The sequence below is a fragment of the Chlorocebus sabaeus genome, chromosome 14, assembly GCF_047675955.1.
Source record: "Chlorocebus sabaeus isolate Y175 chromosome 14, mChlSab1.0.hap1, whole genome shotgun sequence".
Taxonomy (NCBI): domain Eukaryota; kingdom Metazoa; phylum Chordata; class Mammalia; order Primates; family Cercopithecidae; genus Chlorocebus; species Chlorocebus sabaeus.
The window spans coordinates 47041258-47066014 of record NC_132917.1 but is presented as its reverse complement, the minus strand read 5'-3'; the positions used below and the strand labels follow the sequence as shown (position 1 = coordinate 47066014).

General features: G+C 47.3%; 2 long non-coding RNA genes across 2 annotated transcripts in view; both read left to right on the top strand.

Annotated features, from left to right (window-relative positions):
- LOC103220324 (uncharacterized) overlaps positions 1-5073 on the top strand; it is a 34399-nt gene extending 29326 nt beyond the window's left edge. Inside the window, exons 2-3 of the long non-coding RNA XR_492357.3 lie at positions 3018-3093; positions 4922-5073. This is a non-coding gene — a long non-coding RNA (uncharacterized lncRNA). The remainder of the gene's footprint in view (positions 1-3017; positions 3094-4921) is intronic.
- LOC119627230 (uncharacterized) overlaps positions 1-24757 on the top strand; it is a 162506-nt gene that overhangs the window by 68027 nt on the left and 69722 nt on the right. The gene's annotated exons all lie outside the window — the stretch shown is intronic.

Here is a 24757-nt window from a genome sequence, read left to right as displayed (position 1 = left end):
GTGATGGTGTTGGGCCTAGTGGGATGTCTGGGTTATGAGGGTGGATTCCTCATGAATAGACGAACATCCTCCCACAGAGGGGGAGTTCTTACTCTCTCACTAAGCTGTGAAGCAGGAGGGTTGTGAAGGTTTTTCTCCACAGAGCACAGGGCTGGAAGGGAATTCTAGCAAGCTCACCGGGTAAGGCTTGAGATAATAGCTACCTTGTCTGAATAGCAAGAAAAATGCCCAGGGGCAAGTTTCATAACATGGGCTAATATTGCAGTGATCGATCCAAAGCTGTGTAGCTGGTTTCATCCATAGGCAGAATACAGGGTTTCTTTCCTTCTTTACTGCACTGACACAGAGTATACCAATTCCTGGGGTGGGGGTGGGGGCTCTACAGCCAGGAGAGAGGGGACAGGCGTTAGGAACTGCATGTTTGTGTCCCCTCCAAAAATTCATATATTGAAACTTTAACTCCCAGTGGGATAGTATTAGGAGGTGGGGCCTTTGGGAAATAATCAGTTTCTGAAGGTGGAGCTCCCATGATGGGATTAGTGCCCTTATAAGAACTGACTGGGTGGGGCCCAGTGGCACACGCCTGTAATTCCAGTACTTTGGGAGGCTGAGGCGGGCAGATCACCTGAGGTCAGGAGTTCGAGACCAGTCTGACCAACATGGTGAAACCCCAACTCTACTAAAAATACAAAAATTAGCTGGGCATGGTGGCGGGTACCTGTAATCCCAGCTACACAGGAAGCTGAGGCAGGAGAATTGCTTGAACCTGGGAAGTGGAGGTTGCAGCGAGCCAAGATCACGCCATTGCACTCCAGCCTGGGCAACAGAGCAAGACTCCATCTCCAAAAAAAAGAAAAAGAAAAAAAAAAAAAACTGACTGACTCTGTGTGAGTTTGTATGTGTGTGTGTCTGCCTCTCCTGACAATGTGAAGATACAACAAGGAGACAGCTATCTGCAAACTAGGAAGAGTGCCTTCACTAGATACCAGATATACTGATATACTGGCACCCTCATCTTTGACTTCCCAGCTTCCAGAACTGTCAGATATAAATGTTTGTTATTTAAACTACCCAGACTATGGTATTTTTGTTATAGCAGCCCAAACTGACTAAGAAAACAGGAAATATCACTTATAACAATTTTCTTTTGAGACAAGGTCTCACTCTATTGCCTTGGCTGGAGTGCAGGGACATGATCATGGCTCACTGCAGCCTCAACCCCCTGGGTTCAAGTGATCCTCCTGCCTCAGCCTCCTGTAGCTGGGACTATAGGCATGCACCACCATGCCCAGCTAATTTTTATAATTTTTGTAGAGATGAGGTTTCGCCATGTTGCCCATGTTGGTCTTGAACTCCTGGCCTCAAGTGATCCACTCGCCTCTGCCTCCCAAAGTGCTGGGATTACAGGCGTGAAGCACCATGCCTAGCTACTTATAATAATTTTGACCACAGCATAGACCAGGCTTCCTTAAAAAAATGTTCAGTGTAAATAACCCAAATGATCCTCAACTAATGAATGGATAAACAAAATATGGTCTATCTATGTAATGGAATATTGTTCAGCATCAAAAAGAAATGAAGGACTGATTCCTGCTACAACATGAACGAACCTTGAAAATGTTATGCTATGTGAAAAAAGCCAGTCAGAAAAGTCCACATGGTATATATGGCCCTACTGATATAAAATGTCCAGAGTAGGCAAATCCACAGAGACAGGAAGTAGATTAGTGATTGCCAGGGGCTGGAGAAAGGGAGGAATGGGAAGATTAGTGGTTGCCAGGGGCTGGAGAAAGGGAGGAATACCTGCTAATAGGTATAGGGTTTCTTTTGGGGGTAATGAAAATGCTGTAGAATTAGACAGTGCTGTCATGATTGCACAAACTTTTACTAAAACCCACTGAATTGTATACCTTTTTTTTTTTTTTTGAGATGGAGTTTCGCTCTTGTGGCCCAGGCTGGAGTGCAATGGTGCAACCTCGGCTCACTGCAACCTCCACCGCCCGGGTTCAAGCAATTTCTCCTGCCTCAGCCTCCCTAGCAGCTGGGATTACAGACGCACACCACCACGCCCAGCTAAATTTTTGTATTTAGTACAGATGGGGTTTCACCACGTTGGTCAGACTGGTCTTGAACTCCTGACCTCAGGTGATCCACCTGCCTCGGCCTTGCAAAGTGCTGGGATTACAGGCGTGAGCCACTGTGCCCGGCCTATTGTATATTTTAAATGGTGACTTTTATGGCGTAGAAATTATATCTCAATTTTTTAAAATAAAAAAAGTGATACTGCAAAAAAACCAAAAAAACAAAAATCAAACAAAAAAACCCACAAAAAAACAGAACCATTCATTGTCACCATAAGCTTCTGGCTGCAGTTTTCTAAATGGCTACCATGGCTTTCAACACACTTCATGTAACATAGTAATGGCAACACATTTAAGAAGCTGACAGCAAATGTGGGTTTTACAGGATTCTTCCCATAGAAACTTATTGCAGAGTTTTGTTTCAGATTCAAACTAGAAGGTCTATCCCGATGACTTCAGAAGCTGTGACAGTGTGTGCATTCTCTCCTAGCAATTGTGAAATTTCTTCCTAGTAGAGGCTAATTGTCTATTTAGACAGTAAGTTTTTGAAAAAGAAGGACCATATTTTCTTGTCTCCTGTGTCCCCCATATCTATGTTCCATATGTAGAACACGTAGAAAAACTTCTTCCCATTTTTCCCTAATTATGGGAGAAAAACAATGCAGCCACTACAACATGTAATACTGAGTTGTATCCATTTAATTATTTTTAAATAGATGGAAGCAAATGGTATTTCCATCTCCCTACAAAGGGGCCAGGCACAGGAATTAATATCAAACACGGTTAAGGAAATGCACAGTGTAGTTACTAGGAAACTTTTGCTTTCCTAGTCCTTGACTAGGCTGAAGTGCGGGACACTTTAACTTTCTCATCTTCGTCTTTCTACTTTTTGCTGCCTTTCTCTGTGTGTGGCTGTGTGTGATCCCCTTACTGCAGGACTCCTTTATGTGCAAGAGAAAGAAGTTCAACTCAGACTTCTGGAAACTTCAGTTAGAAAGGAAACAAGGAGATGGTGAGTCCAATGTACCTCGGCCCCAGAACATTTCCGTGATTCAGAAAACAAAGTGTTGGCCCCTGACCTCGTAGGAGGTCTCCAGAATCCTGTCCTAAGTTGTAAGGTCTGGGTCTGTCCTCACTGGTGGGCATCTGACCATACTAGTGATTACATACTCTGAATATCATGCCCACTAGGGCTGACCTGGGGCCCTCCCTTCTGCTGCCAAATAGGCCCCCTAGGGCCTGGTTTCTGACATGAGGTTCCAGTTCCAGTCCCACTTCTCTTCCTGGCAGTGTGGGCCTGCTGTCACCTTGCTCCAAGCTGACTTCTGAGTGGCCCCAGGCCTCAGAGCCGTATGCAGACGCTGCCTGGGCCTGGCAGCATGGCAGGCACTCTGTGTTCTGCACCACCTCCACACACTTGATAGGCGGTGCTGGCTCCAGATCCCAGATCCCAGGCCTTCCTGGCCTGCCCTGTTTCACTGCAATTAACTGGGCTACGCCTGACAGTGTGTCCAGATATGGCCTGGGAGGGGCAGGGAGGATCAAAGCACGCCCTCCACCCCCTTCAAAGGGCCCCCACCCCTGCATCCCAACAGAGGCAGTTTGCCAGCCCCTTCCTGTGCATTTCATCCTCACCGGTGCTACACCCAGCCTGTATTCCCTGGTGGCCATGTGACCCCTTCCTCCTGACTCCCATGCCCATGGGGCTCGGATCCCAACCAGCAGCCAGGCAAAAAGCTCAGAGACAGAGAGCTACACTGAGGCTGAGGGTGGTCAAATGCATTGTTTCTTAAAGCTACCTGTTCCTCTCCTATTTCACCCTCCTTGGATTTAAAACAGAGTCTGAAGAGAGAAACATGTAAGGCAGAGAGTCTCTTTGGGGGCCAGTTTTCACTTCTGCGGTCTTTCCATCACACCACACAGAGAACCATTGGTTCCATCCTGGTATAAGAACAGGCCTGAAATCAGAGAGTAATAGAAGTAAAAATAATAGCTAACATTTTTTGAGTGCATAGCTTGAGCTAGACATTTTGCTAAGCACTGTGTAACCATTTTCTTATTGTTTTCCCCAGGAGACAGATCACCATAGAATTTCAGATGTGTTAGGTGCCTAAGATGGAGGCTGCTAGCTATCTAAGCCCACATTCATTTGCCCCTTCCACCTTGGCAAGAGTACCCTGATTTAATTTGGGATGGCCATGTACCCAGATAAGGGTCTGTTATTTCCCAGACTCCTTTGCAGCTATGAGACTAAGTTGTAGCCAATGATATTTAAGTGGAAGTGTTCAATGCCGGGTCTGACCTGCAGACCCTGGCTGAGCAATGGATGAAAAAATATATGCAGACACAGGTTTTTTGCCTGGCTGCACGGCTAGGGGACTGGGCTGCTCACAGATACCAAGGAAGGTGAAGGTGCTGTAAAGAGTCAGCAGCCGTAGCCTGACAAGCCAGTGCTGCAGGCATTTATTCAGTACAAATTTAATGACAAAGGCCTTGAGTCAACACACTTGTGGGTAATTAACATGGTCACCCTCCCAGAGAGAGCAGTCCTGCATGGATGATTAAAGGCCAGGTTCCAAGGCCTATGTAAACTAACTTACCTAGATCAATTCTCTTACACTTCTTCGATATCTACTCTGAGAGAATTCAGCTGCCTTCAGCCAAACTTTTTCCCAAAGCTTTTGCAAAGCCTCCTGGCCTTCTAAGAAGGTTTGCAATTTTCTATAATTTTTCCCACCACCCTGAATGAACTTCTACAGTTCAAGACTTAGGCCTTTTAAAGAGAGTGACATTGTTTTATCCCTTCCTCCTTCCTCCTTCCTGCTGCTTGGAATTCCCAGGTGTTGGCTGTAGTTCACACAACCATAGTGGGCCTAGAATGGAAGCCATGTCTGGCAGAAGAGAAAGAAGGAGCCCAGATCTCCAAGGAGCCTTCATATTATAGCAGCTGAGAACTGGCTACTCATGGACTTCCTTCAGGTGAAATAATAAAAACTTGTATGTTTAGGCTACTGTAGTCAGTTTTTATTTCTTCAAGCTGAACAAAATTCCTAACCGACTGGGGTTTTAGAAATCAGGGATTCAACAAGTGATGCTGGGAAAACTGGATATTTTCATGCAAAAGAATGATGTTAGACTCTTATCTAACACCACATACAAAAATTAATTCAAAATGGATCAAACATAAAGAGAAGAGCTAGCTAAAACTATGAAACTCTTAGAAGAGACTGGGCATGGTGGCTCATGCCTACAATCCCAGCACTCTGGGAGGCCGATACTGGAAGGTTGTTTGAGCTCGTGAGTTTGAGACCAACCTGGGCAACATAAGGAGACCCTATCTCTATAAAAAATTTAAAAATTGGCCGAGCGTGGTGGCTCACGCCTGTAATCCCAGCACTTTGGGGGCCGAGGTGGGTGGATCACCTGAGGTCAGGAGTTCAGCCTGGCCAACATGGTGAAACCCTATCTCTACTAAAAATACAAAAATTAGCCAGGTGTGGTGGCACACACCTGTAATCCCAGCTACTTGGGAGGCTGAGGCAGGAGAATCACTTGAACTCAGGAGGCGAAGGTTGCAGTGAGCCGAGATCGTGCCTTTGCACTCCAGCTTGGGTTACAGAGTGAGACTCCATCTCAAAAAATAAATAAATAAAATAAAATAAATAAAAAAATAAAAATCAGCTGGGCGGGCCAGGCGTGGTGGCTCAAGCCTGTAATCCCAGCACTTTGGGAGGCCGAGACGGGTGGATCACGAGGTCAGGAGATTGAGACCATCCTGGCTAACATGGTGAAACCCCGTCTCCACTAAAAAATACATAAAACTAGCCAGGCGAGGTGGTGGGCGCCTGTAGTCCCAGCTACTCGGGAGGCTGAGGCAGAAGAATGGCGTAAACCCGGGAGACGGAGCTTGCAGTGAGCTGAGATCCGGCCACTGCACTCCAGCCTGGGTGACAGAGCGAGACTGTCTCAAAAAAAAAAAAAAAAATTAGCTGGGCATGTGCACACGCCTGAGGTCCCACCTACTCGGAAGGCTGAGGTGGGAGGACTGCTTGGGCCCAGGCAGCCAAGGCTGCAGTGAGCTAAGATCATGCCACCATATTCTAGCTGGGGCAACAGAGCAAGACCCTGTTTCTAAAAATAAATGAACAAAAAACCTCTTAGAAGAAAACACACAGGAAAAGCTTTATGACATTGGATTTGGCAATGATTTCTTGAATAATATGACACCAGAAGTACAGGCAACAAATTAAAAAATAGGCCAGGCACGGTGGCTCACGCCTGTAATCTCAACACTTTGGGAGGCCAACGTGGGTAGATCTCTTGAGTCTGGGAGTTTGAGACCAGCCTGGGCAACCTGGTGAAACCCTGTCTCTACCAAAAATACAAAATTTAGCTGGGCACAGTGGCTTGCACCTGTAGTTCCAGCTACCTGGGAGGCTAAGGCAGGAGAATTACTTGAAGCACAGGAGGCGGAGGTTGCAGTGAGCCGAGATCTCACCGTTGCACTCTAGCCTGGGCAATGGGAGTGAAACCCTGTCAGAAAGAAAAGAAAAGAAAAGAAAAGAAAAGAAAAGAAAAGAAAGAAAGAAAGAAAGAAAGAAAGAAAGAAAGAAAGAAAGAAAGAAAGAAAGAAAGAAAGAAAGAAAGAAAGAAAGGAAGGAAGGAAAGAAGGAAGGAAGGAAGGAAGGAAGGAAGGAAGGAAAAGAAAGAGACAGAGAGAAAGAAAGAAAAAATAGACAACTTGGACTTCATCAAAATTAAAACTTTTTGTGGATCATAGGTTTGAAACTATCAGCAGTAAAAAGGCAACCCATAGAATGGAAGAAAATACTTGCAAATCACATCTCTGATAAAGGATTAATACCCACAATATATACAGAACTTCTAAAATTCAACAAAAAATGAAATAACCCACACAAAAATAGGCAAAGTACTTGAATAGACATTTCTCCAAAGGAGACATGCAGATGGCTGATAAACACATGAAAAGATGCTGAACATCTCTAGTCATCAGGGGAATGTGGATCAAAATTACAATGATGCTACAAACAGTGAGGACCAAGAAAGATAAAAGAAATTACAATGAGATACCACATCACATCCATTAGGATGTTACTACCAAAAAACAATAAACCATTAATAACAAGTGTTAGCCACAATGTGGAATAATTAGAACCTTTGTGTACTGTTGGTGGGGCTATAATAGTTGCAGCCACTGTGGAAAACAGCATGGTAGTTCCTAAAAAAATTAGACATGTAATTACCATTTGATCCAGCGATTTCACTTCTGAGTCCAGGAGTTCGAGACCAGCTTGGGTGACATGGCAAAACCTCATCTCTACAAAAAATTAGCTGGGCATGGTGGCACATACCTGTAGTCCCAGCTACTTGGGAGGCTGAGGTAGGAGTATTACCTGAGCCCAGGAGGTTGAGGCTGCAGTGAGCCATGATCACACCACTGCACTCCAGCCTGGGTGCAGCAAGACCCTGTCTGGAAAAAAAAAAGACAGCAAGACCCTGTCTGGAAAAAAAAAGAAAAAAAGATTGAAATTCTGAGACATGCTACAAGATAGTTGAACTTTGAAAACATTATGCTAACTGAACTAAGCCAGACACAAAAGAACAAATATTGTATTTTTCCACTTATATGAGGTACCTAGAGTAGTCACAGTCATAGAGACACAGAGGAGAGTAGTGTGGTGGTTATGAGGGGGGTTGGTAAGAAGGAACAATAGGGATTTATTTATTTATTGAGACTGCATCTCACTCCATTGCCCAGGCTGGAGTGCAGTGGTGCAGTCTTGACTCACTGCAATCTCTGCCTCCCAGGTTCAAGCGATTCTCATGCCTCAGCCTCCTGAGTAGCTGGGATTACAGGCATGCCACCACGCCCAGCTAATTTTTGTATTTTTAGTAAAGATGGGATTTTACCATGTTGGCCAGGCTGGTCTTGAACTCCTGACCTCAAATGATCCACCTGCTTCAGCCTCTCAAAGTGCTGGGATTACAGGCATGAGCCATTGCACCTGGCCTGTTTTTGTTTTTTGAGACAGGGTCTTGCTCTGTTGCCCAGGCTAGAGTGCAGTAGTGCGATCTCGGCTCACTGCAACCTCTGCCTCCTAGAGGCAAGTGATTCTCGTGCCTCAGCCTCCTGAGTAGCTGGGACTATGGGCGCACGTCACCACGCTTGGCTATTTTTTGTATTTTTAGTAGCAATAGGGTTTTGCCATGTTGGCCAGGCTGGTCTCAAACTCTTGAGCTCAAGTGATCCACCCACCTCAGCCTCCCAAAGTGCTGGGATCACAGGCATGCGCTACCACACCTGGCTTTTTGTTGGTCTCTTCTCTTCCCCTCCCCTCCCCTCCCCTCCCCTCCCCTCCCCTCCCGTCCCGTCCCGTCCCGTCCCGTCTCTTCTCTTCTCTTCTCTTCTCTTCTCTTCTCTTCTCTTCTCTTCTCTTCTCTTCTCTTCTCTTTTTTTCTTTGTCAGGGTCTCTCACTCTGTCACCCAGGCTGGAATGCAGTGGTGTGATCTTGGCTCATTGCAATCTCTACCTCCCAGGCTCAAGCAATCCTCCCACTTCAGCCTCTCGAGTAGCTGGGACTGCAGGCATGCACCACCATGCCTGGCTAATTTCTGTGTTTTTTGTAGAGATGGGGTTTTCCCATGTCTCCCAGGCGTTTTGATGAGTTTAGAATTTCAGTTTGGGATGATGACAAATTTCTGGAGATGTATAGTAGTGATGATTACACAACAATGTAAAGGTACTTAATGTCACTGAATTGTACATTTAAAAATGATCAAAATGGCAAATTTTATATTAGCCAGGATTCTCTGGAGAAACAGAACCAATAGGAGCTATGAGAGACTTGTACAAATTAGCTCCCACCTCCCTTTCCTATACTTTTCTAGGATCTTGTCAAGAAAAAATATATATAAAATTTATTACAAGAAATTGGCAGCTGGGCGCAGTGGCTCATGCTTGTAATCCCAGCACTTTGGGAAGCCGAGGCGGGCAGATCACCTGAGGTCAGGAGTTGGAGACCAACCTGACCAACATGGAGAAACCCCGTCTACACTAAAAATACAATATTAGCACATGCCTGTAATTGCAGCTACTCCAGAGGCCAAGGCAGGAGAATTGCTTGAACCCGGGAGGCAGAGGTTGCGGTGAGCCGAGATCGTGCCATTGCACTCCAGCCTGGGCAATAGAACAAAACTCCAAAAAAAAAAAAAAAAAAAAAAAAGAAAGAAAAGAAAGAAAGAGGGAGAGAGAAGGAAGGAAGGAAGGAAGGAAATTAAGAAAAAAGAAAGAAAGAAAGAGAAAGAAAGAAAAAAGAAAGAAAGAGAAGAAAGAAAAGAAATTAGCTCATGTGATTATGGAGGCTGAGAATTCCCAATCCATCTGTGCTCAGTAAGCTGGACACCCAAGAGTGCTGATGGCATAATTACAGTCTAAATATGATGCCAAAGGTGGAAGAAACTGATGCTTCAGCTTGAGGACTATCAGGCAGAGCAAATTTTCCCCTAAACAGTCTTTTTGTGTTCTATTTAGACTTCAAGGGATTGGATGAGATCACATTAGGCCAGGCAATCTGCTTTACTCAGTCTCCTGATTCAAATGTTAATCTTCTCCAGAAACACTCTCACAGACATATCCAGAATAGCGTTTTACCAAATATCTGGGCACCCTGTAGCCCAGGTAAGTTGATAGATAGAATTAACCCTCACATTTATATTATATGTAGTTTGCCACACTAGAAAATATAAAAGACAAAAGAAACAAAGAAATCAGGGAGTCCAACTTCCTTGTTGACTGATGAGCTGGGAAATTTATCCTGAGTCACACAACTACCGGAGTAACCAGAAGAACCAAACCTGGGTGTCCGTGACTTGGTCCTAAGCCCTACCCCAAGGCCCTTTGTTTGGTGGAGCACATTGCATCACCTGCTGAGCCTTTGCATCTTAGAAACCTTTTAATTTTTTGATTACCCGCTTGGGGTTTCTACCTGGAAGCTGAAGTGTTCTCTCATCTGCAAGGGTGGGAACGAAGAGGCAGGGGGCAGGAGCTAAGGTCCAGTCTGCAGCCCTATCTATGGAGAGGTGAAATTCAGGACACCTGCTCAGGTAAGGAAGGTAGCTGCCCTTTCTTTCATGGAGATAAGAGATTATGTGGGCACTTTGCCCATGATGGATGGTCTTCCTGTCCTACTCCAGGGCTGATCCTGTGGTCAGACTGTCCCCCACCCTTATCCCCACCCCACACATTGAGCATGACCACCAGCTGCTGGGGTCTCCTGGGTATTTGGCCTCCCAAACCAGATTGTAAACGCCCTGACAGCAGGAATCACATCTTCTTTGCCAATGTTATCATCCCTTACCCCACCTCAACATCTGCCAAGCATCTCACTCAGGGCTCAGCACTCAGTAACCTGGACAGTTCAGGAAACTTTCACAGATTGCTTCATACTCCCAAGCTCACATACCTTGTCAGAACGTGTACCTTAGAAATCTGTCTGGTTGCTTTTCAGGTAACTGCAGAGATTCTGAAATGCCAAATCTGGGGAGAGGTAGTAAAGGAGGACTTGTGTAAGGCCTGGGAGTGGACAGCAGGGTGCGTGCAGGGTCTGAGCAGCAGAGAATGAGGGCTGTCACAGGCCTCAGAAAATGGGCATGAAAGCCTGGTGAGGTGGTCCTGGAAGCTGTCACCTGGGGACAGAGCCACATGCCAGGGACAGTCTAAGGAGGGATCATGTCCATCTCCATACCCAGGGATGCTTCCACCTCTCTGGGCCCTCAACCTTGCCCTGAGGTTTTCTGCATCTCCAAGGCCAGAAGATGATGGTAAGATTACAAGAATGAGGGTTTATGGGGCATTGACCAATGGTCACCTGCCTCATCACCTTCAGCTTTGATCACAGCCAGGCAATCATGGTTTTCAACCCCATTCCTGCCCCAGAACTAAGCCTCTGAGCTAGAATCCATTTCCACCTCTAGACAGAGACCTGTTTGGAGACTTGAAAAAATTAACCAGCTCCATTGGCTGGGTGGTGGCTCGTGCCTGTAATCCCAGCACTTTGGGAGGCCAAGGTGGGAGGAATGCTTGACCCCAGGAGTTTGAGATCAGCCTGGGCAACATGACAAAACCCTATCTCTACAAAAAAAAAAGAGAAAAAAAAAAATTAGCCAGGTGTGGTGGCACGCACCTGTAGTTCCAGCTACTTGGGAGACTGAGCTGGTGGGGGGTCTCTTGAGCCTGGGAAGTTGAGGCTGCTGTGAACCATAATTGCACCACTGCACTCTAGCCTGGGTGACAGAGTGAGACCCTATTTAAAAAAAAAAAAAAAAAAAAAGGAGAAGAAGAAAAGAAGAAAAAAAATATAACCAGCTCCCATAGTCCCTTCTAAGATCTTGTCAAGAAAAATTGTGAAAGACTTTGAAATGGGCAACGATTCCTGGGTGTCCTTTCAACAATGTCAGGCATTATCTAGAGTAGAGGACCCTTCCTAGGTTGTCTGATACTACAGGAATCTGTGCCTTTTATTGTCTTCAATGATGTGGCATTTCTGCAGAGACATAAGTTAACTTATGATAGGCTGATGCTGAAACACAAGATTCCGGTTCATAGAAATGCAAATAAAGAGGCCAGTTTTGCATCTATTAGTAAATTCCCTTTAACATCCCTGATTGCCTGTATATGTGTCTGTTTCTTGGATTTTCCTATGAACTGGTTGTAATATCTTACCGGCTCCCTCATTAATTAATGAATTGAATTGAAGTCACTGATGTGCTCATTCTATATTTGTTTTTATTTTTTGTTTTTAAAACATTAAAAAAATTTTTTTTGAAACAGGGTCTCACTCTGTTGCCCAGGTTGGAATGCAGTGGCACGATCACAGCTCACCGCAGCCTCGACTTCACAGGCTAAATCAATCCTCCCACCTCAGCCTCCCAAGTAGCTGGGACTACAGGTGCATGCCACCATGCCTGAATGATTTTTGTATTTTTTCTAGAGACAGAGTTTTGTCAGGTTTCCTAGGCTGGTCTTGAACTCCTGGGCTCAAGCAATCCTCCTGCCCCTGCCTCCCGAAGTGCTGGGATTACAGGTGTGAGCCACTGTGCCTGGCCTTATTTTTATATTTGCATAAGAATTATAATTTTACCTTTTAAAAATTATCCTTTAACAGTTTTAAACATGGGTTTTGTGCTTAAGTTGAAGGAATAGAGAGGGAAAGGGAAGGAGGAGAAGAGTGGAACTTGGCAGGTGGAAGGAGAAGTGGGAAAGAAGAAAATAAAGGAAAAACCAAAAGAAGGATTGAGAGGCAGAGGTAGGCTAGGGGAAGAGGGGAGGGGAGGGAAAGAGCAAAATAACAAGGATGGGAGACAGAGAAAATAATCTTATACATAGGGTGGACACAGTGGTGCAAGCCTGTAATCCCAGCACTTTGGTAGGCTGAGGTGGGTGGATCACTTGAGGCCAGGAGTTTGAGACCAGCCGGGCCAACATGGTGAAACCCTGTCTTCAACTAAAAATACAATTAGCCAGGCATGCTGTCCTGAGCCTGTAGTCCCAGCTACTCTGAAGGCTGAGGCATGAGAATCGCCTGAACCCAGGAGGCAGAGGCTGCAGTGAGCCGAGATCACACCACTGCACTCCAGCCTGGGTGACAGAGCAAGACTCTGTTTAAAAAAAAAAGAAAAAGAAAGAATCCTGTATACAAATAGACTCTCTCTCTGCTTGAGGGAAAGTCTTTATTTTGAGTCGGCTATGAGAGGCCCTCTCCATCCTTCAGTCTGAAAGGGAAATTATTTTCTGCCTCTGTCATTTCCCAGGTCACCAGTTATATTAAGCCAAGGTCCCTTGGTGGCTGCTGTCTGTAATTTTTCCACTCTCCATCCTTTTGAGTCAGATTGCAAAATAAGGACATTTTGAAACAGATTCTTCGTGATCAAGGCTGTGGACACGTGACTGGGGACTCTTTCAGGCCCTGTGTAGCTGGGCAGGGTCCTTATTGAGGGCCCTGTTTAAGTCAGCAACAGGAAGGCAAGCAGAACCACCAGGCTGCTGCCACAGGTGCTCTGACCCCAGCCTGCCCACCTGGGGAGGCCATGCAACATTCCCAGGCCCTCCCTAAGCAGGAGGACAGGGCTGCTGCTGCGGTGCCATTGCTGGGGTTAGAAGTAGGTTCTTTGCCCTGCAATGTCCCCACTGGCCTGGCATAGATCTGAAATTTAGAGAGCCAGTTGTCATAGTTCTAACATGCCCCTTCATCAGGTGACTGCAACCTCTCTTTCCAAATTATCTCCTGCCATACCTGCCCCGCATCCAGCGCTCCAGCCAGGCAAGTGGACTTACCACCCTCTGAATGTGTCAAATATGTTCACGCCTCTATGAGCCTTTGCTCTGGCTGTTATCTCTGCTTGGAATGTCTTTCCCCTTTCTTCCCTACCCGATAACATCACACTCATGCTTTCCTCTTATTTCCAGGCAGAGTGAATTATTTTCTCCCTTGAGCCTTCATGTATACTTTATATACATCTGTATTTAGACGGAACACTCATCGCTCTGGTTTGTAATTACTTGCCTGTCCGCCAGTCTGTTCTTCAAGGGCAAGAGCCCAAGCTTATAATTCATGGCCTGTCCTGGTACTTGGCTTAGTGCCTGGCACAATCATTCAGTCATTTCACAAATTTATTGAGCAGTGACTACGTGCCAGGCTGTTTTCTAGGTGCTGGGCCATGAACAAAACTGATAAAGCTCTCCATTCTTGTGGAGCTTACATTCCGGTTGGGGAGGCAGATGATATACAAATATGTCCAATATGTTATTATAAACAAAATACCCGATATGTTAGGGAGTGACAGGTGCTAGAGAAAAATCAAGGGAGCTGAGCACCCAGAGAATGATGGCGAGTATTGTTTTAGACAGGATGGTCAGAGAAAGCCTCTCTGAAAAGATGGCATTTACTTTTTTCTTTTTTCGAGATGGGGTCTCACTATGTTGCCCAAGCTGGTCTTGAACTCCTGGGCTCTAGCAGTCCTCCCACCTCGGCCTCCCAAAGTGTTGGGATTACAGGCGTGAGTCAGGGTGCTCAGCCATGGTGGCATTTAAATAAAGGCTTGAGGAAGGTGAGGGAGCAGGCGGGTCATGGGGGTATCTGGGGAAGTGACCTTCTAGGCAGAGGGAACAGTGAGCGTAAAAGCCCCAAGGTGGGAGTGTGTCTGGTGTGCTTAAGGAACAGCATGGGGCCGATATGGCTGTGGGGAAGTGAGGGGCAGGAAAAGCAATAGGTGCTCAGCTCCAAGTGCTTAGGGCCATGCAGGCTAAGGTGGGAGGCTCAGCTTTCCAAGTGGCATGGGGAACCCCTGCAGGGATCTGAGCAGAGAAGACCATCTAACTTAAGTTTTAGAGCATTCACAATCTTATGGGACCTCCTGGATACTCTTTGGAAACAGACTGTCTATGGTGGGTGTTCACAAGCTCATTAGTAATGTGGGGCCAAGGCAAGCAGCCCTTGGGGAGAGTGTGTCCTTGACCTTGAAGACAGGAAATGGGCGAGTCTGCTCCCTTTACTCTATGTTCCCCTTCTCTTTTTCCCTTAGCGAAGTGTCCCAGCTGATGGGGGCTTTCTGTCCCCGGTACTGAATGAGCCTGGACTCTGGTGATACCAGGCAAATCTCCTGGGAAATAAACAGAGAACCCTGGCCTGTAACAGGAATTTACCCCCAACAGTCAAGGCAGACTTCCTGGAGGAGGAAGGCTCAGCTATCCGGTGATTAAGAAAAGGGGGCAAACCACCGCAGGAGAAACCAGCCTTTCGCGACCCTGGCAGTCGGACAGCATGGCTGTTGTCACTGGGTCACCTTCAGAACGGCCTTGGCAAATGAGTGCTAATGAATGCCTGGTTCACGGACGGAATGAATGATTTAGACTACTCACCGCCTCCAGGCTCTCTCCTAGGCACATTTGGTAAATCCTCACCGTAATAACCAATGAAAGTTGAAGACATCACCTCTCCACCCCTCCAAAGAAGGGAATGTCTAATGGTGGAATTGCAGGCACTGGGTAATCCTGGCTCCTAAGTGCTCTTGGGGAGGAGACTTCCGAGAACGCTTCTATTCCCATTATAAAAAAGGCTCCCATTCCCACCTGCCTTCTCCCAGGGAGGCTTGCGGTGACTACCACAGGTGCAAAAGGGCTCCAGCTGGTCTGGCCGGACCAGGGCCCGGGTGCCAGTGCGCAGGTGGGCGGCGCCGCGTGCAGTGGAGGCTGGCGGCCGGCAGAGGGCGCAGCGGAGCCGCCGGGCTCCCCCTGCTTTTTCTCGGCTACCTCGCTGGCCCCACTGCCCTGTCCGCCGCGTTCGCTGTGCCGCGGGGCGAGTGTGGGCGCCGTCAGGGAGGCCTTCTTAGGCCACTCCTCAAGCATCATCTGCTGCCGTTCCTGGCCGCGGCCTAGCCCCATTTCCGGTCAACTTAGTCCCGCGCTCCCAGCCCTTCCAGATCTCGCCACACCCTCTGCAGGCCACCCCACCCTTCCTTCCCTTCCAGGTGTGGCCAGTCCGGGAGGGTGGTGGCCAGGGTTGGGGAGTATGGTCTGGAGGCCGTGGGCCCGGAACCCGGGTGTGAAGATTAGCGGTTTTGTACAGGGAAGCTGCAAATGAGAAGCCATAGCTGATTTCACCCCCAGCCATCGCCTTAGGCTCGGTGGCCTCAAGCCTTAGGCCTGGGCGCTGGGATGGGGGCCTAAGAGTAGAGTCCAGGGCCCCTGGGGAAGGTGGGAAGGCATCTGCCCTGTTTACTTCTGCAGGATCTGGCTGGTGATAGGGCCAATCATTATTTGTATGAATGAAAGAAAGAAATGGAAAGTAGTCCAGGCACGGTGGCCCCTGGTGGCATTGCTTGAGGCTGGGAGTTGGAGACCAGCCTGGGCAACAAATCCAGTCCCCCTTGCTGAAAAGAAAGAAAGGGGAGGGGAGGGGAGGGGAGGGGAAGGAAGGGGAGGGAAGGGGAGGAGAGGGGAAGAAAGGGGAGGGGAGGGGAGGAAGGGAAGGAAGGAAGGGAGGGAGGGAGGCAGAGAGGGAGGGAAAAGAAAGAAAAAGAAATGGAAAGTGATCTAGGGATCTGTTTGTCTGTTTGCCTAAGACCCAGCTCTGGCCAGCCCTGATGGGTACCAGGGGGCCAGCAAGCTTTGCCGTGCTCCTGTTGCTATGATACTTGCTTGGATCCCTCTCCCTCCATCTTCCCACACCTCACAGCGTTCCCTTTCACTTCTGCCACTGTTCCAATGCCCTTACTAGTACTTGATCCAAATCTGTTATCCTAGCTTTCAGTGCTCTGCATGGTCTTGCCCCACCCTGTGAAGGGTAGCTGAATACACCGCCCTAAAATATGCCACTTGGGCACAAGGATTATTTTGAGCTGAAGGCAATTGAGAAGAAGCAGAAACATGAAAAGCTCTCTGCCCTCCCCCTATTTGCCTAAAAGCCGGATATAAATTTACAAGGGTGTCCCTCCTTCCCTCTCAATCAGGAAGGACAAAGGTTGATCACAGAAGACAGCCTTAGACCTTTATCAGCCTAGAGACAGTACCAGAGGAATCTACATAAAAAGCTTTGCTAACTAGCCTTTATCTACCATTATTTTGTTCAGTTATTTGTCTTCCCACAATTTGCCACCCATAGAGACTTCAGGTCCTTTGCTTTTGTCTTGTCATCTCTCTAAAATTTTTTATATATATATATATTTTGATGAAGATGCTATATAAGAGTTCTAAGTCATCTCTTTAAGGTTTTCTTATTTTCCCTGAGTGTCTCCCATGTTTACACGTTAGTAAACTTCTGTTTGTTTTTCTTTTCTTTTTTTTTTTTTGAGATTGAGTCTCACTCTTGTTACCCAGGCTGGAGTGCAGTGGCATGATCTCCTCTCACTGCAACCTCCACCTCCTGGGTTCAAGGGATTCTCGTGCCTCAGCCTCCGCTGGGACTACAGGCATGTGCCACCATACCTGGCTAATTTTTGTATTTTTAGTAGAGATGGGGTTTCACCATGTTGGCCAGGCTGGTCTTGAACTCCTGACTTCAAGTGATCCACCCACCTTGGCCTCCCAAAGTGCTGGGATTACAGGCATGAGCCACCGCACCCAGCCCTGTTTGTTTTTCTCTTGTTAATCTGTCTTCTGTTACAAGGGTCCCAGCTAAGGACTCAGAAGGGTACAGGGAAAATTATATTTCCTTCCCAACACTATCTTACGATACCTGGTGCATTCTTCCACTGCTCTACTACATCGACTCAAGGAAACATAACTTCAACCGGCCTTCCTCTGGCGAGCTGCCCATCCCCTTTCTTGATAGGGAATATCAAGAACACCTCCCTTGACTTGCCTCCAAATCTTTCTCTTCCTTGAAGGCCAGCCTTCAGGAAGAGAATCCCATTCAATCCCTTCAGGAAGCATTTCCTGACTTTTTCAGCCCATAATAAGTTTTCCCAGCTCTGAATGTGGCATTCACTCCTTGACCCTTTTCTTTTTGGTACCAATTATCCTACTGGGCTTTGTCCTATGGTACCTGTGTACCTGCCTTTTCTCTCTAGCTAAATTGTAATAATTTGGAAGGTAGGGTCCAAGTCTTACTAATCTTTCTCTTTTCCCCTTCTGTTCATCACACATTTATTGAGCACCTACTACATACCAGGTATAAAGTCTAGTACATAAAGTCCCAAAGGACTATAGGACACAGCCCCCAAAATGGAGTTCTGGAGAAAAGAAAACACATGGGGCTTGAGAAAAAGTAGAGAATGTGGCTCCCCCGTGGAACACTCACCAGAAAAATCTTGAATGACTTCCTGTGGGAGCACTCAGCATCCTGAATGAGGAAGCAGTCTCATTCTCAGAGGGAGTGGCTGCCCATTCATGGAGCCACTCACTCACCCGTTCCCTCATTCATTCATTCATTCATTCGATAAATATTTGTTGAGTCCTCACTTTATCCAAGTGACTCATGAGATTGGTCACACTGCAGCCCAGGGCTGGCTGGAGTGTGTGTGGTTGGGATGGCGGGGGACACCAGAAGCCTGGAGATCTTTAGGGGTGAGTTGCTTCTTTGTCAGTTCCTGTTAAGACACATAAGTCCCTGCTGGAAATGGTCTTGGGAAAGATGGGGTGGGCGTGGCAAGGGCAAGAAAGCCTGGAGTTTCATGGAGGAAAGGACGATACCAGCCCTCCCTGACGGCAGGGTGCCAAACCCTGCCTGTAGTTCCGTTTGGAACAGCTTGCTCTGCCAAAGAGCAGGTTCTCTTTAAGGTTCTTTCCTTCTGTGATCATTTGGGACTTTTCAAACAGCCCCGTGAGGCATTAGGTCCATATTACCAGCCAGGAAAGCTAAGGCTAGGAGATTTATGATTTCCCCCATAGTCACTGGGCTATGTCAGGCCTAGGCTTAGGCCTGGCCTCCCCAGTTTCGTTGGAGAGGGCTATGTTCTTGACACCTTTGGACCCTGTATGCCAGACTTTACACCTGGTATGTGGTAGATACTCAACCTGCTCTCTCAGCAGGAACCAGTCAAAGGGGAGGAATCTCTGGCTCCACATAGTGAAGGAGGCAGGCCTCTGGAACAGAACACTTTAAATTTTAGACCAAAGTGATGGCCTTCATCATATCTAGCCGCTAGCCGCTCTCTGGCTCTCACTCAGAAATTAAATGATAACTAATTATCAAATCCTAGCTCCAAGTGACTTCCAAACTTTATTTATTTATTATTTTCTAAAAATATAGAGAGAGGGTTTTGCCATGTTGCCCAGGCTGGTCTCAAACTCCTGAACTCAAGCCATCTGCCCGTCCTGGCCTCCAAAGTGCTAGGATTACAGCTGTGAGCCACCGTGCCCTGCATTTTTTTTTTTTTTCTTAGAGACAGGGTTTTGCTTCACCCAGGCTACAGTGCGGTGGTGCCATCATACCTCATTGCAGCCTTGACCTCCTGGGCTCAAGGGATCCTCCCGTATCAGCTTCCCAAGTAGCTGGGACTACAGCTATGTGCTACCATGCCCAGCTCATTGTGTTCTTTTTTTTTTTTTAGAGACAGTGTCTTGCTATGTTGCCCATACGGTTCTAGAACTCCTACAAACTTTATTCTTTTTGTTTGTTTGTTTTTCTGAGACAGAGTCTCGCTCTGTCGCCCAGGCTGGAGTACAGTGGCATGATCTCAGCTCGCTGCAACCTCCGCCTCCCAGGTTCAAGCAATTCTGCCTCAGCCTCCTGAATAGCTGGGATTACAGGCACCACCATGCCCGGCTAATTTTCGTATTCTTAGTAGAGACGGGGTTTCACTCTGTTGGCCAGGCTGGTCTTGAACTCTGGCCTCTTGATCCATCCGCCTCTGCGTCCCAAAGTGCTGGGATTACAGGAGTGAGCCACCACACCTGCGCCACAAATTCTATCCTTAATGTCCAAATTCTAACCCCTCCTTGAAATCATTCACTCCCTTATTCTAATGGGAATACATCACTCCACCCCTAAGGGAAACTTGGCCTCTCTCAAATCCTCATATCCCCCAGTGGGTTCAAGCATCCTGGGGCAACGAGAAGGTCCAAAATAAGGGTTGCATGCATGCCAGGGAGGATCTGGTGACACCACAAATTTGTCTTCATGATGAAAGTGACCCCCTTTCTCTCTCCAGGTACTCAGGCTATCATGCCCCCAGGCCCTCCTGGAAGGAGGGGGAAAATCATGGTGTTAACCCTTCTAGATATTTTCTAGCGAGGCCTAAAACAGGCAAGGCTTAGCAGAAGAGATGAAGCATTAACAGAAGGAGTCCAGGTATTCAGGCATGAATCAGATATAATCCCCGCCTTCAGGCAGATTGCGATCTAGAGACAACTGATTTTTTCTAAGAACGCTTGCTATGAGTTAGGTACCTGTGTTACGTACTTTTCCATGTTATATTTTTCTTAATTGCTACAAACCTATTGGAGCAATTAAGGAAAAGGAACTATTATCCGATTTTGTGGATGAAGGAACTGAGGCTCAGCACTAATTAAAGGGCAAAGCCAGAGACTGAAAGCCTCCTAAATCCCCTTTCCTGCATTGTCTCCAGGTGGGGCAGGTGAGAAAAGTGATCCAGTAACCCTGGAGCCTGTTTCTAACTCAAGTCATCTCCGGCACCACCTAGGCCCGAGCTGCAGGCTGTGGAGCCAGGAGATGGGCCCAGAGTCTCTCCTAGGCTCCACCCATCTCAGATGGGCTGAGCCTATTAGATTGCAGGCCCTGTGGGCAGGGCTGTTAGAATGGTCGCCTGGCGTCAGTGGTCAGGGCCTGGACCCTGGGAGTTCTGTTGTTTGGTTACTGCTCTTTTCCCTGGTGTGTCATTCTTGTTGACCACCAGGGTTCCAAGCCACTGGAGAACTTCCCATTGAAGTCACAGCCAGCCTTGCTTTCTCCACAAGGTACAAAGCCCTGCCTTAAAGGGAGCAATTCTGCTTCCATTTTATGATTATTGTAAAATAATGCTATTTAGTAACTAGTTACGTCAGACAGCTACTTTATGCCCAGCCTTGTGGAGAGGAATGACCACTGCCCTTAAGGTGCTTACAAACGTGGTCATAAAATAGATGAACTAATGAGTAGGGCACAATAATAACAATAATAATAATAGATGACATCTGTAGAGCATTAACTGCATACCCGGGGCCGCAGGTTTCAACAGGATTATCTCATTTAATGCAGAATAACATCAGCACATATTATCGCAACTTTATTCCTGCAATATGTAACAGGTGGGAAGGGCCAGGGATGTGGGATCAGAAGAACTTTCATTCAAATTTAAATCTTGTCAGATACTACTTGTATGATGCTTGGAAAGAACTTGGAAGTTACTTAACGTATCTGAACCTCAGCTTCTCTAGCTGCAAAATGGGAACTATTTTAAAGGCCTAGGTAAAGAGTTGCCTGTGAGTCCTCCAGGAACTGTCTCCTTTGACACACATTCCGGTCAGCCCCAGATTTCTCCTGGGGGCTCTGACTCTTCCAGAGAATATTCCTGCTAGAAGTGTTAGTCCCTCCCATCCTCAGACCCCATCTACACAGGTGAGCCCCGAGGGCTGCGCACCAGGACAAAGCCTTCCACCAGTATAGACAGACTCAGTGCATGTTGATGGGGAAGATTCACAGGTGGAGAAAGAGGTCAGTAGTGATTGAACCTCCTCTCTCAACCTTCCCCACGAACTCCACCAGAACAACTGCCCACTTAGGTTCCTTCCCCACCCAGCCCAGAACAACTGTCCACTTAGGTTCCTTCCCACCCGCCTAGACTCCTCCCATCCCTTCCTCCAGACTTGCTCAATTCATGGATGAGAACCGGGCAGGATCCTTGCATAGAGTGGGAAGAGCTCTACAGATGGGGTGTCAGGATCATCGGGTAAGTAAACTTGTGTTTAGTAAAACTGGCCCTCAAATTTATTAACATGCAGCCAAATTCATTCTGAGCAAAAGTCAAAGGAGTGGGCAAAGTTGATGTGCAAGCATACTCATTCACTTAAGAGTTACTTAGGATTGCAAAACAATGGAAACAAGCTAAACGTCCAACAACAGGGGTTCATTGAGTGAAACTGTGGCTTTCTCTACTCTGCCATATTAGGTAGCCATTACCAATTCTACTACAAAATAATATTTTCAGACCTGGGGAAATAACTATGATATATTAATAAGAGGTAAAAAGCTGGCCAGAATATTAAAGAAGTCCTCCAAGAAGAGGAGGCTAGGGTCTGCTCTTTGACCGATTTATTTATTTATTTATTTATTTATTTTTGAGATGGAGTCTCGCTCTGTCGCCCAGGCTGGAGTGCAATGGTGCGATCTCAACTCACTGCAACCTCTGTCTCCTGGATTCAAGCAATTCTCCTGCCTCAGCTTCCTGAGTAGCTGGGAATACAAGCACATGCCACCATGCCAGGCTAATTTTTGTATTTTTAGTAGAGATGGGGTTTCACCACAGTGGCCAGGCTGGTCTCGGACTCCTGACCTCATGATCTGCCTATCTTGTCCTCTCAAAGTGCTGGGATTACAGGTGTGAGCCACCGCGCCCGATCGCTCTTTGACTCTATCACCAAAGAAATTATGGCCTGGATTTATTTGCTTGTAGAGCTAGCTCTCAACCACCTATAAGAAGTTTGTGTGTTGTAAAAGTTTCCAGAAACTGGTTCCAGAAACTGAGGTCAGATTTTTCTTCTTTCCCCCTACTTTGTTGTTTTTTGTTTTGAGACAGAATCTGTGTCGCCTAGGCTGGAATACAGTGGCTCACTGTAGCCTCGACCTCCTGGGCTCAGGTGATTCTCCCACCTCAGCCACCCGAGTAGCTGGGGCTACAGGTATGTGCCACGACGCCTGGCTAACTGTTTTGTATTTTTTGTAGAGACAGGGTTTCACCATGTTGCCCAGGCTGATCTTGAATTCCTGGGCTCAAGAGATCTATCCACCTCGGCCTCCCAAATTGCTGAGATTACAGGTGTGAGCCACTACATCAGGCCTACCCTCCTACCTTTTGTTTGTGTGTGTGTTTTTTTTTTAGGAAACACAATCCTTGATGTTTCCTAACGTACAGTAGAAGGAGCTCATGAAAATTGTGGCATTCTGTCTCAGGCTCAGCCACGGCTTTTACACACTGTTCCAGTTGGAGGAACCAACCACTGAGCTTATATTCTCCTTAATAAACACAACACACACACACACACACACACACACACACACACACCCCCACACCCACACACCCCTTGACTCAAGTCACCACTGCACCTGGGAAGCCTTCCTTGACTCTCCTGTCTGGTCTCCTCTCTGATGCATGCTCCAGGCACCATCCACTTCCTTCTCCTTTGCTGCTTTTGTCATGGCTGTTATTTCACATTTGTTTCTGCAATTATCTGATGAATGTCTTTCTGCATCTATGCTGTCTCCATCCATGATGACAGGGATTATGTCTGTTTATGCTTCCCGCTCTCTCTCTACCACTCAGCGCATTCTTGCCACAGACTCTCAATAAATGTTGATGCATAAATGATGAATGACAGATGAGATGGATGGATAGATGAGCCCGCAGGATATGACAGGCAGGAGGGAGGGCAGGGATTACAACAGATATGCCTCCAAGGTAGAAGACAGCTTGGAATCAGGGTAGGCTCAATCTCTGCATAGTGGAGTAGGTGGCTGCCCGTAGTGCAATTTCAGGGTCACGGGGAAGGCCCTCCTCCACCTCCACTCCAGTGCGTGACAACCATTTTATAAAAGGAGATGAAGCCTTTTGTTCCCCAAAGTGTACAGAGCTCAGGCCTGAATCCCACACTCCTGGGGGTGCCAGAGGGGCTCACTGGCTTCCATTCATAGTGCTAAGGCGTCAGTGACCCAGAGAGGCTTCCCTAAGAGCAAAGTGTGATTAGGGGGAGGGGGCAGTGTGGAGGAGGAGGGGAGAGGGAACTGGGAAGCTAGGATGGAACCCACATGGGGGAAAGGACCCAGAAAAGGCCAACCTTGACCTGCAGCGTTGTTTTGCCTCTGCTGCACACAGCCCATTTCTACTGGGAATTAACAACCTTTTTGGTAAATCTGGTTCTGCAAATATTTGACGTCTGGAAAACTTTCAACAAAGATGGCGTTCGGAAACCTGGCTCGGAGGCCCCAGGATGACAACCTAATTACATTCCTTTTAATAGCTCCTTCCCAAGTGCTCAGTCAGGGGCATCTGCTCTGCCACGGTTGCACCTTCAGGGAGGAATATTTTTAACACCGTCATGCCACAAAAGGAAACTTCTGAAGGCTGGATGAAAATGGCCTCTGCATTCCCAGAGTCTCAGGGCCCAGGTAGGGCCTCAACCTCCCCCCTACTCCTTTCAACACCGCTCCCCAAAACAGGGCCAGGCTCCCTTCACAAGCAGAGGAGGTGGCTGACTTACTAGGAAGTGGTCTTTTCTCTAATCTTTTTTTTTTTTTTTAATCTTCCTTTTTCAGTTTTCACAGAGGTAAATTCAATGTGCCAGGCTGTCTCAGTCTCGCCCAGCTTTCCGTGTAAGCAGGGTATCTGAAATAACCATCCAGGGCACAGCAGAGCCACTGACGCTAGCCCTGTGCGCTCCCACTGGGCCCCCAACAGTCAGGGTGCTTTCTGCTCCTGGCTGCTTCTACCTATTTACTGGCATTACCGCCATACCCCAGCTGGCCTCGCCCCCCGCCCCCCCCCCCGCCCAGACCCTTGTTATGGCAGAGGCCCCTGGGATCAACAAGGAAAATGCAAGGAGCCGAGAGGTAATCTACTCCACATTCTCTCCCCGCTTTCTGCAGACAAGTTACCTGAGGCCTGGGAAGGCAGAGACTGTCTTAAGGAGTTAGCATCAATGCTGGGTTCACTCTCCTATTTTCAGCCAAAGAATGTGTTTGGGTGAGAGCTGCTCTGTTCATCAGTTTATCAAAAACACATCGGCAGGCCCTTGATTGAAGAGTGACCTCTTTTTCTAGGAGCCTATTCCCTTTGACAGAGGAAGACCTCTGGAGCAAGAGGGAGCACCTGACTGGCTCTGGCCCCAACACCCATGTGCCCATCAGAAAGGAGTAGCTGAGCGGCGATGTCTGCACTGATGTGATTTTAAGGATGGCTGCCTTTTCTCACGAGAGGCTCTAGCACCTGACAAGGGCACTGTGGAGTC